The 7,962-nt window shown below is 52.6% G+C and overlaps 1 long non-coding RNA gene across 1 annotated transcript in view; it reads left to right on the top strand.

Annotated features, from left to right (window-relative positions):
- Window positions 1-529: 529 nt before the first annotated feature.
- Window positions 530-7,962, top strand: part of LOC117796962 — a 23,943-nt gene continuing 16,510 nt past the window's right edge. The window contains exons 1-2 of the long non-coding RNA XR_004621759.1: window positions 530-750; window positions 988-1,639. This is a non-coding gene — a long non-coding RNA (uncharacterized LOC117796962). The remainder of the gene's footprint in view (window positions 751-987; window positions 1,640-7,962) is intronic.

Raw genomic sequence — 7,962 nt, 5'->3', positions numbered from 1 at the left:
ATTGGCCTTGCATGAGATGTGTGGGAGATGAGGGTCTTTCCACGTTTCAGTCGGGGCTTTTTGGTTGCAGGAAATGGGGATCTACGTGGGTGAGCCCAGGGAGAGGGGGTTTGCAGGGAGGCTGTAGGAGGGGCCCCGGTTCTGTCCCACTCTTGTGCTCACTCTCTCTGCAGGCACGCTGCTCTGGGCTTCAATCCCATTCTTTCTCTTTGCAGATTCCCTGGCACTCCTGCGTCCTGGACTTTGCCCCCCGGGCTGGCCCAGCGGTAGCCTCACCCCCATGTGGTCACATTCCTCCCTGTCTCTCAGTTCAAGTTTTGGGGATGGAATTCAATCAGCCTGGCTTCTCTGGGAAACAGAGCCCAAGACAGAAGCTTCCGTGGCGTTGGGAAGTGTGGCCTCAGGAAGCAGGGGTGAGGACGGGGAGGGAGGCAGGAGAGAGGCAGGTAGGGGTGTGTGCTGAGCTGGCCCCAGCGTCTGGCCAGCTGGCTGTTTGGACAGCAGATCACCCGTAGAGAGGACACACGAAACCACCACCTTTCCAGTCTGTTTAGGACGGAGGTTCTCGACTGGGGGTGATTTTGTCCCCCTGGAAACCAGCGTCTGGAGAAAGGGGAGAGCAAGGGTTTCTAGCGGGTGGAGGCCTCCGGCAGCGTCCAGGAGCCCCTTCCCGCCTGGCCGTGATGACATCGGTGACACCGCGCTGCGGAAAACCCGCCTGGAATCTAGGAGCGCAGCCGAGTGGAGCAGGTGTGTGCCAGTGGACGTGGGATACCTGCCCCCGGGGTGGGGGTGGGGCCGCCCCGATCTGCGGTGTTTGCTGTTTCCCCCATGCTGTAAATACTGTCACGGTGGCCGATGGCACGTTACGAGCAGATTCATGATCAGCTTGGGAACTTCTGCAAATCATGTAGCAGTTGTCCCCTGAGAATCCCCGTGAGCCGCCACGGTGTGCACCCGCGTGTAAATAAATGGGTTCACACACAGGCAGCTCAGCACGCCAGGAAGACGGCGGTGAGGTGCTGCAGACCTTCCTTGGCCTCCTCGGAGAACCTTCCCCTTGCTCCACGCGGCCCCATCGTTCGGTGGGCATCATCTCAGAGCGGAGGCATCTGCGGTGAGAGAGACACCATCGTGGATTCTCTGCCTGGATTTTTTTTTTTGGGGGGGTCCAAAAATAACGCTATTCGAACCGGAAGCTCTTTTGGACATTTAGACAGAAATGTCTGAGTGTAGAGGGGCAGCTGCCATCTGGTTTCGGGAGCAGAAAACCCCCAAACGGTGGGGGAAGCGCTGAATGTGGTGTGTGTGAGTCCCAGCTAGAGAGCCCCTGTCCCTGCTTCCTGGGAGAGTCCTGGGGGGTCCGTGGGATTTGGAGCAGGGAGGGCGCTGGGCAAGCCCGGAGAAAGCAGGCTCAGGTGCGGAGAGACACTTGCTCTGGTGTGGTCCAGGGCTCTGAACCTTCCCGGGTCGTCAGACGAGTGCCCGGGGGGCCGGGGCCTGACACGAGCAGCGAGAGACCCTCGCGGGCAGAGGGACGCCTGTGTGGATGGGGGAGCCTGCAGCAGCCAGTGGTGTCCAGCCGCCTCAGTCCCCCAACCGCAACCCCGGCAAGAGGAAGGGGACCCTGACGTGACAGGTCTGTGCCACCTTCAAAGGGAGCGTGAAATTCAATCAAAAAGAAGTTACGTTATGGGTTTTTTCACACCTCGATCTGTGGACGGGGATAGAAACTCCAGCTCTTTGCTCTAGACTAGGGGTCAGGAGACTCCTGGAAAGGGCCAGAGTCACTTAACGGTTTTGGGCTTTGGGGTCACGTAAGAGGACACATTTCCTTCTTTCTTTCCTCCCTCCCTCCTTCCTTCCTTCCCTCCTTCCTTCCTTCTTTCCTTCCTTCCTTCTTTCCTTCCATCCTCACTCCCTTCCTTTTAAAAACAACTCTTTAAAAATGTGGAAGCACAGGGAGCCTCTGGCCGCGGGCCACATGGGCCGCGTGCGTGTGCGTGTGCGTGTGGAATGCACACCTAGCATAGACAACATCCGCGGTTTCTTCCATCTTCGAATCAAACCCGGGGCCCATTTCCCTCGTTGCCTGGGGACCAAGCCCTCCACCCAGCTCCCCTCACCCCTCCCCGCGCCCTCCCTCTAGCTCTGTCCCGGCCACCAGAAGGCCTCTTCTGGGACATTGGTGGCAGGGCTCTGCTCTGGCTGGACCACGCTGATCACCGGCTCCCACCCGTGGACCCTGGGCAGGTGATTTCAGAAGTCCTCACGTGAAAACCAGCCGGCCCTGTAGTCTTTTCGGTCTTTTCCGTAATTGATTCGTTGTGAAAGGCAGCTGTGCTCAGAGGGAGAGGCAGATGGCCCCAGGGATGCCACGTCCCTGTGAGGTTGGCGTGAGCCCTGGAGTCCCCAGCCCACACCTGGATGGTCTCCCCAGGAGGAGGGGCCAAGGTGGGATGCGAAACTCCTGGAGAAGGGGGTGCCTGCCGGGCGGCTCTGGCCTGGACCGAGGCAGCCCCAGCGCTGGGCTGGGCTGCTGTGCTCTTCACTGGCCCAGGGCCGGGCTCTGGACTCGGGCTCCGAAGCCCGCCGTGGGATCCTGGGGCCAAGGACACAAGGATCTTGGGATCCCGGCGAGGGGCATGCAGTCCCACCAAGCCCTGGGCTGAGCCTTGCCCCTGGCCTTGATCTGGTGGTGACTCTGGCTTCCAAAGGCGCCCTGATCTACCCACAGTCCCAGCCCTGAGAGGCACTCCATGCCCTGGGGGCCCCTGCTCTGTCACGCATGTGGGAGCACACGCAGCTCTGCGTGGCCGTGTTCTCTGCTTTGGACCGAACTCCGGGCTGGGTCCCTGTCCTGAGAATCGGGGCAGGTTTGGGGCATTGTCTCCATATGCAAAACACCACGTGTTGGAAGGAAGTGAAAGGTTTCCCTTCTGACACTGGGAGAGCAGACCTGGCACCCTGATTTTATTTTCTGCAAAAGAGGGGAATGAAGGGGAAAACCTGCCCTCTCCTATTTTGAGACCATTAAACCTCAGACAATTTGCTTGAGTGACCGTCAACAAGCAGTTCGTGAACCCTCAGACCTGGGGGGTGGGGTTTGAGCCCCAGTTCAGCTGTGCTGGGAGACACGCGGCTAGATGGGAGCCCCGCTGGGGAGGAGCTCCTGTGAGGGTGGACAGGGCGCAGCGGATGTGCTGGGAAAGTCTGTGATCCCAGCTGGGTGTTCAGAGGGAGCGGCTGGAGCGCAGGATTGGGGCTATCCGGGAGGGCTGCAGGGTGGAGGTGCTGAGCTGACCTTGGCCCCGGTGAATCAGGAGGCTTGGAGTCCGCGAGCCCTGTTTGTCCACTGGTTCTGTGGATGCCGTGGGCTTGCTCTGGAGCCCTGGGGACATTTGTATGGAGCAGCGGGTCCTTGTCAGGCTCTGCTGACCCCGCCTTCCAGCCCCTCTTCTGGGAGCTGCCTTCGTGCGTTCACATGCCCGTAGGAACGCACGGTCTCCGGAGCTCCGCGCCCCCAGATGCTCTGTTCATGGCATTCTTTCTCCAAGCGATTTTTCTAAAATAGATTTGACCACGTCAGTCTCCCACTTGAAAGGTTTCAGTGACTCCCATTGGGTGTAGACGGGGTCAGACCTCTTTACCATCGTTCTCCCCACCAACCTACCCACCACCCCCACAGGTGCCCGCGCACACACCCACGTGTGTGCATGCACACGTCTGCTCACACGCACGCACACGCTTCATATGCTTGAACCATCACGTGCTCCCGTCTGCCCCCTCACCATTTGGCTGTCCCCTCTGCAGGGAGCTGGGGGTGCCCCTCGCCTGCCTGCACCCGTGGTCTCTCCCAGGCACGCGCTCTGGGGCTGCGAGGCCGTTGCCCGAGCTGTCCCCTCCTTCCACAACCGTGCAGGGGTCACATTTATGCAGACACGGTTGGTCGCCGTGTTCCCTCGTTGGACATCCGCATCATTAATTTGTATCTTCTCCATTTTTCTGCCGCTGACAAGCTGGAGGCTTGTCAATTTTATTGAGCTTTTCAAAGACCCGCCTCTTTGTGTCATTGGTTTTCTCTGCCGTGTTTCTGTTTTCAATTCATCGATCTCTGTTCTCGAATTCATTGTTTCTTTCCTCCCACCTGATTTGGGTTTGTCCTGCTGTTCTTTTTCTTGGTGGAAGTGTAGGCTGAGGTGGTATTCGAGACCTTCCCTCTGGCCTCTGGCCTCCGGGGTCCCTGGTGGAAGAGCTGTCTTTCCCTTTAGGTGAGGTGCTGTGTCTCGCTGGCTACTTTTTCTTTTTCTTTTAAAGTTTCTATTTAAATTCCAGCGTGGTTACCACACAGCGTTATGCTAGTTTCAGGTGCACTATATGGCAATTCAGCACTTGCCTACGTCCGCCAGCGTCTGTCTGGCTACTTTCAAGGTTTTTTAATGTTTTTAATTTTTAGAAGCTTGTCTACAATGTGTCTTTGCGTGGATTTCCTTAGCTTCATGCTATCTGGAATTTACCTAGCTTCTTGAATCTGTAACTGTATGTCTTTTGCTGAATTTGGAAAGCTTTCCGCTGTTTCTGGAATAACGTGTCAGCCCACCTTCTTCATCCTGTTCTGAACTCTGATGACACCAATGTTCGTTCCTTGCTTGTAATTATTTCTACAGGTTCCTGAGTTTCTGTGAAGTTGCTTTTAAGTCTGTTTTCTCTCTGTTCTTCAGATCGGGTACTTTCTCTTGTTCTGTATTCAAGCCCACGGTCCTCTCCTTGGTCCCCTCCTCCTCCGAACCCACTCTCTGAGTCTTACTTTTGCGTGGATTTCCTTAGCTTCATGCTATCTGGAATTTACCTAGCTTCTTGAATCTGTAACTGTATGTCTTTTGCTGAATTTGGAAAGCTTTCTGCTGTTTCTGGAATAACGTGTCAGCCCACCTTCTTCATCCTGTTCTGAACTCTGATGACACCAATGTTCGTTCCTTGCTTGTAATTATTTCTACAGGTTCCTGAGTTTCTGTGAAGTTGCTTTTAAGTCTGTTTTCTCTCTGTTCTTCAGATCGGGTACTTTCTCTTGTTCTGTATTCAAGCCCACGGTTCTCACCTTGGTCCCCTTCTCCTCCGAACCCACTCTCTGAGTCTTATTTTGGTCACTCTGTTTTTCAGTTCTGAGATTTCCATTTGGCTCTTTATATCTTCTGTTTCTTTGCTGGGATTTTCTACTTTTTGTTTTTGCTTGCTTCTACCGTGTCTGTAGTGCTCAGTGCTTTATTTTGATAATGGTCGATAGAAAATCCTTATCAGACGATTCTAGCATCTGTGTTGATCGGTGTTGACACCTTTATCCGTTCCCCAGAACATCTGTGATAAAGCACCACAACCCGGAACGCTAAACACAACAGAGATTTATTCTCCCGCAGTTCTAGAAGCTGGAAGCCCAAAATTGAGGTTCCTTCTGGAGGGTTAGGGAAAGAATCTGCCCCACATCTTTCTCCTAACTTCCGGTGAGAGCTGTTAGGCTGTAGACTGGCTAGGAGATGACATCACCAGTGTCTGCCTCCATCTTTAAGTGGCGTTCTCTGTCTGTCCATCTTGTGTCTCTTCTCTTGTTATAAGGACACCAGTCATATTGAATCGGTGGGGGGTGCATTCTACTCCAGTATGACCTCACCTTAACTAATACACCTGCAACGATCCTATTTCCAAATCAGGTCCCATTCTGATGTCCTGGGGTTGGGACTTCAACCCGCCACCTGCTGATGATATGTTTTCACCCAGTTTGTGGTCGTCCTGCTTAGTATGACGACTAACTTTGGGTCAAAGCCCGGACTGTTGGGATGTGATGTAATGGACGCTGGGTCTTTTTTTGACCCTCGATTTTATTTGGATTCCTCTGACCCCACTCCAGCAGGGGGAGGGGGCCCTGCCTCGTTCCTGCCAGGAGGGGACAGAAGTCCTGGTTCCATGGCTGGCTTCTGCTGACACTGGTGTTGGGGGGCCTCTTCATCCCTGGGGGGGGTGGGTGTGCCCTCTGGTTCCCCATGAGGCTTCTACTGAAACCTCCCTGGCTGGGAGGAGGGAGTGGAAGTGCCTCCTTCCAGGGCCACCAGAGGGCTGTCCTTGTTGCTTCCGGGTGGTGGTGAACGCCCCAGCTCTCCACTCGGCCTCCTCGGACATCACCCTATTGGGCGGGGAGCCCAGGGATTGCTGGAGGGTGAAGTCTAGACTCTCCTCAGCTGTGTGTGGAGTGGGGGTGGGAGGGACAGTATTTTTATGCTGCGTTCTGCGGGAGGAAAGCAGTTATTATGTAAAGGTTCTCTGCTTCGCCAGGCCACTCCTATTCTGGTCCTTTGGCTCGAGAGAGCAAGCTCGTGTTGGCTTTCCCGCCTGCGCCCTATTGGTGTTTAGATGGCTGGCTTCCGCTGCTCCACGTCTGCTCCGCGTGAGGCACAAGAACCCAGGGACCTCAGCACCGTGTTATCCCTTGGGTCCCAAAGTTCCAAGACGGCTTGTCTTCTTCTTCCCGACTCTCCTTGTGTTCTCTTACACATAACATCCTAGCGGGAGGAACGGGCGAAAGTATATCTACTCCATCTTTCTGGAAGCAGAAATGCCTTCGCGGGTTTCTTTATGGCTTCTTATTATACCATAGCACGCTACTATTTTTGCTAGTGTCGAACGGCCCTCATGTTGGTGGAATAAATCCTACTCGTACATGCTTAACGTCTTCGCTTAATGCACTACTAAATTCAATTTGCTAATATTTTAGTTGGAATTGCTGCCTCTGTGTTCATAAGTGCGTTTGCTTGTGGAACTTGGTGTGTGTGCCCGGGCCCACACCGTGTGCGTGGAGACTGTCGTTTCAGGATTTGGCTCACCTCCTTGAATGAGGCCAGAGGTTGTCCACTTTTTCTCACGCCACAGAGCAGTTTCAATGACATGTGACGCATTCATCCCTTGAATGCATAATAGACATTCCCCATGAAGCCTTTGACGTGGGTGCCTTTATATGGTGGGTTGTTTTTTTTTTTTTGGGCAATCTAATTAGCTTCTTTGCTTCTCTGATGTTCTCTGATTCTTTCCTTGTCCCGAGTCACATTTGAAATTCTTTTTTTTTTAAAGATTTTATTAACTTATGTATTTATTTAGAGCTCTGCAAGTGGGGGGGGCAAAGGGAGAGAGAATCTCAAGCAGGCTCCCTACTGAGTGTGGAGCCCAACGCGGCTTTCTGTCTCACGACCCTGAGATCATGACCTGAGCCAAAATCCAAGAGTCGGACACTTAACCGACTGAGCCACCCAGGCGCCCCTGAAATTCTTATTCTCTATACAATCATCACTGCAAACTCATTCTGCCATCTGGAATCTCCTTTATATCTCCATTCATGTTTTCAAAGAATGAGGTATTCATGTCTTCTCCTTTTTATTCTCTGCGGGCTTACCAGAGGTTTGTGTCCGATTAATCAGGATTTTTAAATGACCACTTTTTCGTTTACCCAGTTCCATAGGCTTTTTTCCCCTAACTCATTCTTTTTCACTTTAAACTGCCAAGATTAAATCTTTCATTCTACCTTAAAAAAAAAAACAGGTCTCATAGTGTACCATCTGACTTACTGAATGCTGATTTGTTTCCTTCTTTCTCATTTATAATAAAATATTTTGGTGATTAGGTTTTCTCTAAGTTGTGCTCAGGTCCTCACTCCACAGGATTTTATATCTTTAATCTGTAAGTGATGTGTGTTTTTTGAATTTTGTTGAAAAGTTCTTGAAACCCTTTCTGTGGTTATTAGTTCTTTGCTAGTTCTCCGTTGTTAAATGTTTTTTTGTCTCATTTTATTGTGGCGAGACTATATTCCCTGTTAAATGTCCAGTTATTTTGAATTTTACTGACGTTTTCTTTGTGGTCTGGTCAGTCTGTGTAAAAATACAATGCTTGTTAGTAGGTGATGAAATCACTGTATTTTTTTTT

The sequence above is a fragment of the Ailuropoda melanoleuca genome, chromosome 17 (genome assembly GCF_002007445.2).
Source record: "Ailuropoda melanoleuca isolate Jingjing chromosome 17, ASM200744v2, whole genome shotgun sequence".
NCBI classification, from domain to species: Eukaryota; Metazoa; Chordata; class Mammalia; order Carnivora; family Ursidae; genus Ailuropoda; species Ailuropoda melanoleuca.
The sequence above is the reverse complement of the archived record's forward strand: the minus strand, read 5'-3'. Positions and strand labels throughout refer to the sequence as shown.